The sequence below is a fragment of the Procambarus clarkii genome, chromosome 73 (assembly GCF_040958095.1).
Source record: "Procambarus clarkii isolate CNS0578487 chromosome 73, FALCON_Pclarkii_2.0, whole genome shotgun sequence".
NCBI classification, from domain to species: Eukaryota; Metazoa; Arthropoda; class Malacostraca; order Decapoda; family Cambaridae; genus Procambarus; species Procambarus clarkii.
The window spans coordinates 3,292,566-3,305,585 of NC_091222.1; positions in this window are offsets into that span (position 1 = coordinate 3,292,566).

Consider the following 13,020-nt stretch of genomic DNA (forward strand, 5'->3'; position numbering starts at 1 on the left):
TCTGGCTCTATACACGTATTCGCAGTTTGAAATTACTACTTTTTATACCCAACACATGCCAAGTCCTGAAAGCGGCAGTGAGTCACATTTTGAACAAACTCCCCTGCAGTTTTCAAAATATCCCAAATATCCCAATTTCGAGGCCTGAGCCATATTTTGGAGTCAAATTCTGGCTCTCTGCACGTATTCGCAGTTTAAAATTACGAATTTTTATACCCAACATATGCCATGTACTGAAAGCGGCATTTGGTCACATTTGTCCCAAACCTCCCTGCAATTTTCAAAATATCCATAACATCCCAATTTCGAGGCCTGAGCCATATTTTGGAGCCAAATTCTGGCTCTCTGCACGTATTCGCTGTTTGAAATTAGGACTTTTTATACCCAACATATGCCAAGTACTGAAAGCGGCATTGAGTCACATTTTTCACAAACTCCCCTGCAGTTTTCAAAATATCCTAAATATCCCAATTTTGAAGCTGAGCCATATTTTGAAGCCAAATTCTGGCTCTCTGCACGTATTTGCTGTTTGAAATTACGACTTTTTATACCCAACATATGCCAAGTACTAATAGAGGCAGTGAGTCACATTTTGCACAAACTCCAATGCAGTTTTCAAAATAATCCAAACATCCCAATTTCGAGGCCTGAGCCATGTTTTCGAGCCAAATTCTGGCTCTCTGCTCGAATTCGCAGTTTGAAATTACGACTTTTTTATACCCAACATATGCGAAGTACTGAAATCGGCGTTTGGTCACATTTGTCCCAAACCTCCCTGCAATTTTCAAAATATTCCAAACATCCCAATTTCGAGGCCTGAGCCATATTTTGGAGCCAAATTCAGACTCGCTGCACGTATTCGCAGTTTGAAATTACGACTTTTCATACCCAACATATGCCAAGTACTGAAAGCGGCGTTTGGTCACATTTGTCCCAAACCCCCCTGCAGTTTTCAAAATATCCCAAACATCCCAATTTCGAGGCCTGAGCCATATTTTGGAGGAAAATTCGGGCTCTATGCACGTATTCGCAGTTTGAAATTACGACTTTTTATACCCAACACATGCCAAGTCCTGAAAGCGGCAGTGAGTGACATTTTGCACAAACTCCCCTGCAGTTTTCGAAATATCCAAAATATCCCAATTTCGAGGCCTGATCCATATTTTACAGCCAAATTCTGGCTCTGAGCACGTATTCGCAGTTTGGAATTACGACTTTTTTATACCCAACATATGCAAAGTACTGAAAGCGGATTGAGTCACATTTTGAACAAAGTCCGCTGCAGTTTTCAAAATATCCCAAATATCCCAATTTCGAGGCCTGAGCCATATTTTGCAGCTAAATTTTGGCTCTCTGCACGTATTCGCAGTTTGAAATTACGACTTTTTTATACCCAACATATACCAAGTACTGAAAGCTGCGTTTGGTCACATATTTCCCAAACCTCCCTGCAGTTGTCAATATATCCCAAACATCCAAATTTCGAGGCCTGTTTTATATTTTGGAGCTAAATTCTGGCTCTCTGCACGTATTTGCAGTTTGAAATTACGATTTTTATGCCCAACATATGCCAAGTACTGAAAGCGGCGTTTGGTCATATTTGTCCCAAACCTTCCTGCAGTTTTCAAAATATCCCAAACATCCCAATTTCGAGGCCTGAGCCTTATTTTGGAGCCAAATTCAGGCTCTCTGCACGTATTCGCTGTTTGAAATTACGACTTTTATACCCAACATATGCCAGGTACTGAAAGTGGCGTTTGGTCATATTTGTCCCAAACTCCCCTGCAGTTTTCAAAATATCCCAAACATCCCAATTTCGAGGCCTGAGCCATATTTTGGAGCCAAATTCAGGCTCTCTGCATGTATTCGCAGTTTGAAATTACGACTTTTCATACTCAATATATGCCAAGTACTGAAAGCGGCGTTTGGTCACATTTGTCCCAAACCCCCCAGCAGTTTTCAAAATATCCCAAACATACCAATTTCGAGGCCTGAGCCATATTTTGGAGGCAAATTCTGGCTCTATACACGTATTCGCAGTTTGAAATTACTACTTTTTATACCCAACACATGCCAAGTCCTGAAAGCGGCAGTGAGTCACATTTTGAACAAACTCCCCTGCAGTTTTCAAAATATCCCAAATATCCCAATTTCGAGGCCTGAGCCATATTTTGGAGTCAAATTCTGGCTCTCTGCACGTATTCGCAGTTTAAAATTACGAATTTTTATACCCAACATATGCCATGTACTGAAAGCGGCATTTGGTCACATTTGTCCCAAACCTCCCTGCAATTTTCAAAATATCCCTAACATCCCAATTTCGAGGCCTGAGCCATATTTTGGAGCCAAATTCTGGCTCTCTGCACGTATTCGCTGTTTGAAATTAGGACTTTTTATACCCAACATATGCCAAGTACTGAAAGCGGCATTGAGTCACATTTTTCACAAACTCCCCTGCAGTTTTCAAAATATCCTAAATATCCCAATTTTGAGGCTGAGCCATATTTTGAAGCCAAATTCTGGCTCTCTGCACGTATTTGCTGTTTGAAATTACGACTTTTTATACCCAACATATGCCAAGTACTAATAGAGGCAGTGAGTCACATTTTGCACAAACTCCAATGCAGTTTTCAAAATAATCTAAACATCCCAATTTCGAGGCCTGAGCCATGTTTTCGAGCCAAATTCTGGCTCTCTGCTCGTATTCGCAGTTTGAAATTACGACTTTTTTATACCCAACATATGCGAAGTACTGAAATCGGCGTTTGGTCACATTTGTCCCAAACCTCCCTGCAATTTTCAAAATATTCCAAACATCCCAATTTCGAGGCCTGAGCCATATTTTGGAGCCAAATTCAGACTCGCTGCACGTATTCGCAGTTTGAAATTACGACTTTTCATACCCAACATATGCCAAGTACTGAAAGCGGCGTTTGGTCACATTTGTCCCAAACCCCCCCTGCAGTTTTCAAAATATCCCAAACATCCCAATTTCGAGGCCTGAGCCATATTTTGGAGGCAAATTCTGGCTCTATGCACGTATTCGCAGTTTGAAATTACGACTTTTTATACCCAACACATGCCAAGTCCTGAAAGCGGCAGTGAGTGACATTTTGCACAAACTCCCCTGCAGTTTTCGAAATATCCAAAATATCCCAATTTCGAGGCCTGATCCATATTTTACAGCCAAATTCTTGCTCTGTGCACGTATTCGCAGTTTGGAATTACGAATTTTTTATACCCAACATATGCCAAGTACTGAAAGCGGCAGTGAGTCACATTTTGCACAAACTCCCCTGCAGTTTTCAAAATATCCCAAATATCCCAATTTCGAGGCCTGAGCCATATTTTGCAGCCAAATTCTGGCTCTCTGTAAGTATTCGCAGTTTGAAATTACGACTTTTTTATACCCAACATATACCAAGTACTGAAAGCTGCGTTTGGTCACATATTTCCCAAACGTCCCTGCAGTTTTCAAAATATCCCAAACTTCCCAATTTCGAGGCCTGAGCCATATTTTGGAGCCAAATTCAGGCTCTCTGCACGTATTCGCAGTTTGAAATTACGTCTTTTTATACGCAACATATGCCAAGTACTGAAAGCGGCGTTTGGTCACATTTGTCCCAAACCCCCATGCAATTTTCAAAATAACCCAAGCATACCAATTTCGAGGCCTGAGACATAATTTGGAGGCAAATTCTGGCTCTATGCACGTATTCGCAGTTTGAAATTACGACTTTTTATACCCAACACATGCGAAGTCCTGAAAGCGGCAGTGAGTGACATTTTGAACAAACTCCCCTGCAGTTTTCGAAATATCCCAAATATCCCAATTTTGAGGCCTGAGCCATATTTTGGAGCCAAATTCTGGCTCTCTTCACGTATTCGCAGTTTGAAATTGCGACTTTTTTTATACCCAAAATATGCCAAGTACTGAAAGCGGCGTTTGGTCATATTTGTCCCAAACCTCCCTGCAGTTTTCAAAATATCCCAAACATCCCAATTTCGAGGCCTGAGCCATATTTTGGAGCCAAATTCAGGCTCTCTGCACGTATTCGCTGTTTGAAATTACGACTTTCATACCCAACATATGCCAAGTACTGAAAGTGGCGTTTGGTCATATTTGTCCCAAACTCCCCTGCAGTTTTCGAAATATCCAAAATATCCCAATTTCGAGGCCTGATCCATATTTTACAGCCAAATTCTGGCTCTGTGCACGTATTCGCTGTTTGGAATTACGACTTTTTTTTACCCAACATATGCCAAGTACTGAAAGCGGCAGTGAGTCACATTTTGCACAAAATCCCCCCTGCAGTTTTCAAAATATCCCAAATATCTCAATTTCGAGGCCTGAGCCATATTTTGCAGCCAAATTCTGGCTCTCTGCACGTATTCGCAGTTTGAAATTACGACTTTTTTATACCCAACATATACCAAGTACTGAAAGCTGCGTTTGGTCACATTTGTCCCAAACCCCCATGCAGTTTTCAAAATATCCCAAGCATACCAATTTCGAGGCATGAGCCATAATTTGGAGGCAAATTCTGTCTCTATGCATGTATTCGCAGTTTGAAATTAGACTTTTTATACCCAACACATGCCAAGTCCTGAAAGCGGAAGTGAGTCACATTTTGCACAAAGTACCCTGCAGTTTTCAAAATATCCCAAACATCCAAATTTCGAGGCCTGAGCCATATTTTGGAGCCAAATTCTGGCTCTCTGCACGTATTTGCAGTTTGAAATTACGATTTTTAAACCCAACATATGCCAAGTACTGAAAGCGTCGTTTGGTCACATATTTCCCAAACCTCTCTGCAGTTTTCAAAATATCCCAAACATCCAAATTTCGGGGCCTGATCCATATTTTGGAGCCAAATTCAGGCTCTCAGCACGTATTCGCAGTTTGAAATTACGACTTTTCATACTCAATATATGCCAAGTACTGAAGGGGGCGTTTGGTCACATTTGTCCCAAACCCCCCAGCAGTTTTCAAAATATCCCAAACATACTAATTTCGAGGCCTGAGCCATATTTTGGAGGAAAATTTTGGCTCTATGCACGTATTCGCAGTTTGAAATTACGACTTTTTATACCCAACACATGCCAAGTCCTGAAAGCGGCAGGGAGTCACATTTTGCACAAACTCCCCTGCAGTTTTCAAAATATCCCAAATATCCCATTTTCGAAGCCTGAGCCATATTTTGGAGTCAAATTCTGGCTCTCTGCACGTATTCGCAGTTTAAAATTACGAATTTTTATACCCAATATATGCCATGTACTGAAAGCAACATTGGGTCACATTTGTCCCAAACCTCCGTGCAATTTTCAAAATATCCCAAACATCCCAATTTCGAGGCCTGAGCCATATTTTGGAGCCAAATTTTGGCTCTCTGCACGTATTCGCTGTTTGAAATTAGGACTTTTTATACCCAACATATGCCAAGTACTGAAAGCGGCATTGAGTCACATTTTGCACAAACTCCACTGCAGTTTTCGAAATATCGAAAATATCCCAATTTCGAGGCCTGATCCACATTTTACAGCCAAATTCTGGCTCTGTGCACGTATTCGCAGTTTGGAATTACGACTTTTTTATACCCAACATATGCCAAGTACTGAAAGCGGCAGTGAGTCACATATTGCACAAACTCCAATGCAGTTTTCAAAATATCCCAAATATCCCAATTTCGAGGCCTGAGCCATATTTTGGAGCCAAATTCTGGCTTTCTGCACGAATTCGCAGTTTGAAATTACGAATTTTTATACCCAACATATGCCAAGTACTGAAAGCGGCTTTTGGTCACATATTTCCCAAACCTCTCTGCAGTTTTCAAAATATCCCAAACATCCAAATTTCGGGGCCTGATCCATATTTTGGAGTCAAATTCACGCTCTCTGCACATATTCGAAGTTTGAAATTACGACTTTTTATACCCAACATATGCCAAGTACTGAAAGCAGCAGTGAGCCACATTTTGCACAAACTCTAATGCAGTTCTCAAAATAATCCAAACATCCCAATTTCGAGGCCTGAGCCATGTTTTCGAGCCAAATTCTGGCTCTCTGCACGTATTCGCAGTTTGAAAATACGACTTTTTTATACCCAACACATGCGAAGTACTGAAATCGTCGTTTGGTCACATTTGTCCCAAACCTCCTTGCAATTTTCAAAAAATTCCAAACATCCCAATTTCAAGGCCTGAACCATATTTTGGAGCCAAATTCAGACTCGCTGCACGTATTCGCCGTTTGAAATTACGACTTTTCATACCCAACATATGCCAAGTACTGAAAGCGGCGTTTGGTCACATTTGTCCCAAACCCCCCTGCAGTTTTCAAAATATCCCAAACATCCCAATTTCGAGGCCTGAGCCATATTTTGGAGGCAAATTCTGGCTGTATGCACGTATTCGCAGTTTGAAATTACGACTTTTTATACCCAACATATACCAAGTCCTAAAAGCGGCAGTGAGTCACATTTTGCACAAACTCCCCTGCAGTTTTCATAATATCCTAAATATCCCAATTTTGAGGCCTGAGCCATATTTTGGAGCCAAATTCTGGCTCTCTGCACGTATTTGCTGTTTGAAATTACGACTTTTTATACCCAACATATGCCAAGTACTAAAGCGGCAGTGAGTCACATTTTGCACAAACTCCAATGCAGTTTTCAAAATAATCCAAACATCCCAATTTCTAGGCCTGAGCCATATTTTCGAGCCAAATTCTGGCTCTCTGCACGTATTCGTAGTTTGAAATTACGACTTTTTTATACCCAACATATGCGAAGTACTGAAAGCGGCGTTTGGTTACATTTGTCCCAAACCTGTTTGCAGTTTTCAAAATATTCCAAACATCCCAATTTCGAGGCCTGAGCCATATTTTGGAGCCTAATTCAGGCTCTCTGCACGCATTCGCAGTTTGAAATTACGACTTTTCATACGCAACATATGCCAAGTACTGAAAGCGGCAGTGAGTGACATTTTGAACAAACTCCCCTGCAGTTTTCGAAATATCCAAAATATCCCAATTTCGAGGCCTGATCCATATTTTACAGCCAAATTCTGGCTCTGAGAACGTATTCGCAGTTTGGAATTACGACTTTTTTATACCCAACATATGCCAAGTACTGAAAGCGGATTGAGTCACATTTTGCACAAAGTCCCCTGCAGTTTTCAAAATATCCCAAATATCCCAATTTCGAGGCCTGAGCCATATTTTGCAGCTAAATTTTGGCTCTCTGCACGTATTTGCAGTTTGAAATTACGATTTTTATGCCCAACATATGCCAAGTACTGAAAGCGGCGTTTGGTCATATTTGTCCCAAACCTTCCTGCAGTTTTCAAAATATCCCAAACATCCCAATTTCGAGGCCTGAGCCTTATTTTGGAGCCAAATTCAGGCTCTCTGCACGTATTCGCTGTTTGAAATTACGACTTTTATACCCAACATATGCCAGGTACTGAAAGTAGCGTTTGGTCATATTTGTCCTAAACTCCCCTGCAGTTTTCAAAATATCCCAAACATCCCAATTTCGAGGCCTGAGCCATATTTTGGAGCCAAATTCAGGCTCTCTGCATGTATTCGCAGTTTGAAATTACGACTTTTCATACTCAATATATGCCAAGTACTGAAAGCGGCGTTTGGTCACATTTGTCCCAAACCCCCCAGCAGTTTTCAAAATATCCCAAACATACCAATTTCGAGGCCTGAGCCATATTTTGGAGGCAAATTCTGGCTCTATACACGTATTCGCAGTTTGAAATTACTACTTTTTATACCCAACACATGCCAAGTCCTGAAAGCGGCAGTGAGTCACATTTTGAACAAACTCCCCTGCAGTTTTCAAAATATCCCAAATATCCCAATTTCGAGGCCTGAGCCATATTTTGGAGTCAAATTCTGGCTCTCTGCACGTATTCGCAGTTTAAAATTACGAATTTTTATACCCAACATATGCCATGTACTGAAAGCGGCATTTGGTCACATTTGTCCCAAACCTCCCTGCAATTTTCAAAATATCCCTAACATCCCAATTTCGAGGCCTGAGCCATATTTTGGAGCCAAATTCTGGCTCTCTGCACGTATTCGCTGTTTAAAATTAGGACTTTTTATACCCAACATATGCCAAGTACTGAAAGCGGCATTGAGTCACATTTTTCACAAACTCCCCTGCAGTTTTCAAAATATCCTAAATATCCCAATTTTGAGGCTGAGCCATATTTTGAAGCCAAATTCTGGCTCTCTGCACGTATTTGCTGTTTGAAATTACGACTTTTTATACCCAACATATGCCAAGTACTAATAGAGGCAGTGAGTCACATTTTGCACAAACTCCAATGCCGTTTTCAAAATAATCCAAACATCCCCATTTCGAGGCCTGAGCCATGTTTTCGAGCCAAATTCTGGCTCTCTGCACGTATTAGTAGTTTGAAAATACGACTTTTTATACCCAACATATGCCAAGTGCTGAAAGTGGCAGTGAGTCACATTTTGCACAAAGTCCCCTGCAATTTTCAAAATATCCCAAATATCCCAATTTCGAGGCCTGAGCCATATTTTGGAGCCAAATTCTGGCTCTCTGCACGTATTCGCTTCTTGGAATTACGTCTTTTTTATACCCAACATATGCCAAGTACTAAAAGCGGCAGTGAGTCACATTTTGCACAAACTCACCTGCAGTTTTCAAAATATCCAAAACATCCCAATTTCGAGGCCTGAGCCATATTTTCCAGCCAAATTCTGGCTCTCTGCACGTATTCGCAGTTTGAAATAACGACTTTTTATACCCAACATATGCCAAGTACTGAAAGCGGCGTTTGGTCACATTTGTCCCAATCCCCCCTGCAATTTTCAAAATATCCCAAAGATCCCAATTTCGAGGCCTGAGTCATATTTTGGAGCCAAATTCAGGCTCTCTGCACATATTCGCAGTTTGAAATTACGACTTTTCATACTCAACATATGCCAAGTACTGAAAGTGGCGTTTGGTCACATTTGTCCCAAACCCCCAAGCAGTTTTCAAAATATCCAAAACATACCAATTTCGAGGCCTGAGCCATATTTTGGAGGCAAATACTGGCGCTATGCACGTATTCGCAGTTTGAATTTACGACTTTTTATACCCAACACATGCCAAGTCCTGAAAGCGGCAGTGAGTGACATTTTGCACAAACTCCCCTGCAGTTTTCGAAATATCCCAAATATCCCTATTTCGAGTCCTGATCCATATTTTACAGCCAAATTCTGGCTCTGTGCACGTATTCGCAGTTTGGAATTACGACTTTTTTATACCCAACATATGCCAAGTACTGAAAGCGGCGTTTGGTCATATTTGTCCCAAACCTCCCTGCAGTTTTCAAAATATCCCAAACATCTAAATTTCGAGGCCTGAGCCATATTTTGGAGCCAAATTCTGGCTCTCTGCACGTATTCGAAGTTTGGAAATACGACTTTTTTATACCCAACATATGCCAAGTACAGAAAGCGACAGTGAGTCACATTTTGCACAAACTCCCCTGCAGTTTTCAAAATATCCCAAATATCCCAATTTCGTGGCCTGAGGCATATTTTGTAGCCAAATTCTAACTCTCTGCACGTATTCGCAGTTTGAAATTCCGAATTTTTATACCCAACATATGCCATGAACTGAAGCGGAGTTTGGTCACATTTGTCCCAAACCTCCCTGCAGTTTTCAAAATATCCCAAACATCCCAATTTCGAGGCCTGAGCCATATTTTCGAGCCAAATTCTGGCTCTTTGCAGGTATTCGTAGTTTGAAAATACGACTTTTTATACCCAAGATATGCCAAGTACTGAAAACGGCAGTGAGTCACATTTTGCACAAAGTCCCCTGCAGTTTTCAAAATATCCAAAACATCCCAATTTCGAGGCCTGAGCCATATTTTCCAGCCAAATTCTGGCTCTCTGCATGTATTCGCAGTTTGAAATAACGACTTTTTATACCCATCATATGCCAAGTACTGAAAGCGGCGTTTGGTCACATTTGTCCCAAACCCCCCTGCAATTATCAAAATATCCCAAAGATCCCAATTTCGAGGCCTGAGCCATATTTTGGAGCAAAATTCTGGCTCTCTGCACGTATTCGCTGTTTGAAATTACGACTTTTTATACCCAACATATGCCAAGTACTGAAAGCGGCAGTGAGTAACATTTTGCACAAACTCCAATGCAGTTTTCAAAATATCCCAAATATCCCGATTTCGAAGACTGAGCCATATTTTGGAGCCAAATTCTGGCTTTCTGCACGTATTCGCAGTTTGAAATTACAAATTTTTATACCAAACATATGCCAAGTACTGAAAGCGGCGTTTGGTCATATTTGTTCCAAACCTCCCTACAGTTTTCAAAATATCCCAAACATCCCAATTTCGAGGCCTGAGCCATATTTTGGAACCAAATTCAGGCTCTCTGCACGTATTTGCTGTTTGAAATTACGTCTTTTATACCCAACATATGCTAAGTACTGAAAGCGGCGTTTGGTCATATTTTCCCAAACTCCCCTGCAGTTTTCAAAATATCCCAAACATACGAATTTCGAGGCCTGAGCCATATTTTGGAGGCAAATTCTGGCTCTATGCACGTATTCGCAGTTTGAATTTACGACTTTTTATACCCAACACATGCCAAGTCCTGAAAGCGGCAGTGAGTGACATTTTGCACAAACTCCCCTGCAGTTTTCGAAAAATCCCAAATATCCCAATTTCGAGGCCTGATCCATATTTTACAGCCAAATTCTGTCTCTGTGAACGTATTAGCAGTTTGGAATTACGACTTTTTTATACCCAACATATGCCAAGTACTGATAGAGGCGTTTGGTCATAATTGTCCCAAACCTCCCTGCAGTTTTCAAAATATCCCAAACATCCCAATTTCGAGGCCTGAGCCATATTTTGGAGCCAAATTCAGGCTCTCTGCACGTATTCGCTGTTTGAAATTACGACTTTTATACCCAACATATGCCAAGTACTGAAAGTGGCATTTGGTCATATTTTCCCAAATTCCCCCTGCAGTTTTCAAAACATCCCAAACATCCCAATTTCAAGGCCTGAGTCATATTTTGGAGCCAAATTCAGGCTCTCTGCACTTATTCGCAGTTTGAAATTACGACTTTTCATACTCAACATATGCCAAGTACTGAGAGCGGCGTTTGGTCACATTTGTCCCAAACCCCCCAGCAGTTTTCAAAATATCCCAAACATACCAATTTCGAGGCCTGAGCCATATTTTGGAGGCAAATTCTGGCTCTATGCACGTATTCGCAGTTTGAAATTACGACTTTTTATACCCAACACATGCCAAGTCCTTAAAGCGGCAGTGAGTGACATTTTGCACAAACTCCCCTGCAGTTTTCGAAATATCCCAAATATCCCAATTTCGAGGCCTGATCCATATTTTGGAGCCAAATTCTGGCTTTCTGCACGTATTCGCAGTTTCAAATTACAAATTTTTATACCCAACATATGCCAAGTACTGAGAGCGTCGTTTGGTCACATAATTCCCAAACCTCGCTGCAGTTTTCAAAATATCCCAAACATTCAAATTTTGAGGCCTGATCCATATTTTGGAGCCAAATTCTGGCTCTCTGCACGTATTTGCAGTTTGAAATTACGATTTTTATACCCAACATATGCCAAGTACTGAAAGCGGCGTTTGGTCATATTTTCCCAAACTCCCCTGCAGTTTTCAAAATATCCCAAACATCCCAATTTCGAGGCCTGAGTCATATTTTGGAGCCAAATTCAGGCTCTCTGCACATATTCGCAGTTTGAAATTACGACTTTTCATACTCAACATATGCCAAGTACTGAAAGCGGCATTTGGTCACATTTGTCCCATACCCCCCAGCAGTTTTCAAAATATCCCAAACATCCCAATTTCGAGGCCTGATCCATATTTTACAGCCAAATTCTGGCTCTGTGCACGTATTCGCAGTTTGGAATTACGACTTTTTTAGACCCAACATATGCCAAGTACTGAAAGCGGCAATGAGTCACATTTTGCACAAAGTCCCCTGCAGTTTTCAAAATATCCCAAATATCCCAATTTCGAGGCCTGAGCCATATTTTGCAGCCAAATTCTGACTCTCTGCACGTATTCGCAGTTTGAAATTACGACTTTTTTATACCCAACATATACCAAGTACTGAAAGCGGCGTTTGGTCACATTTGTCCCAATCCCCCCTGCAATTTTCAAAATATCCCAAACATCCCAATTTCGAGGCCTGAGCCATATTTTGGAGCCAAATTCAGGCTCTCTGCACGTATTCGTTGTTTGAAATTACGACTTTTATACCCAACATATGCCAAGTACTGAAAGCGGCGTTTGGTCATATTTTCCCAAACTCCCCTGCAGTTTTCAAAATATCCCAAACATCCCAATTTCGAGGCCTGAGTCATATTTTGGAGCCAAATTCAGGCTCTCTGCACATATTCGCAGTTTGAAATTACGACTTTTCATACTCAACATATGCCAAGTACTGAAAGCGGCATTTGGTCACATTTGTCCCAAACCCCCCAGCAGTTTTCAAAATATCCCAAACATCCCAATTTCGAGGCCTGATCCATATTTTACAGCCAAATTCTGGCTCTGTGCACGTATTCGCAGTTTGGAATTACGACTTTTTTAGACCCAACATATGCCAAGTACTGAAAGCGGCAATGAGTCCCATTTTGCACAAAGTCCCCTGCAGTTTTCAAAATATCCCAAATATCCCAATTTCGAGGCCTGAGCCATATTTTGCAGCCAAATTCTGACTCTCTGCACGTATTCGCAGTTTGAAATTACGACTTTTTTATACCCAACATATACCAAGTACTGAAAGCGGCGTTTGGTCACATTTGTCCCAATCCCCCCTGCAATTTTCAAAATATCCCAAACATCCAAATTTCGAGGCCTGAGCCATATTTTGGAGCAAAATTCTGGCTCTCTGCACGTATTCGCTGTTTGAAATTACGACTTTTTATACCCAACATATGCCAAGTACTGAAAGCGGCAGTG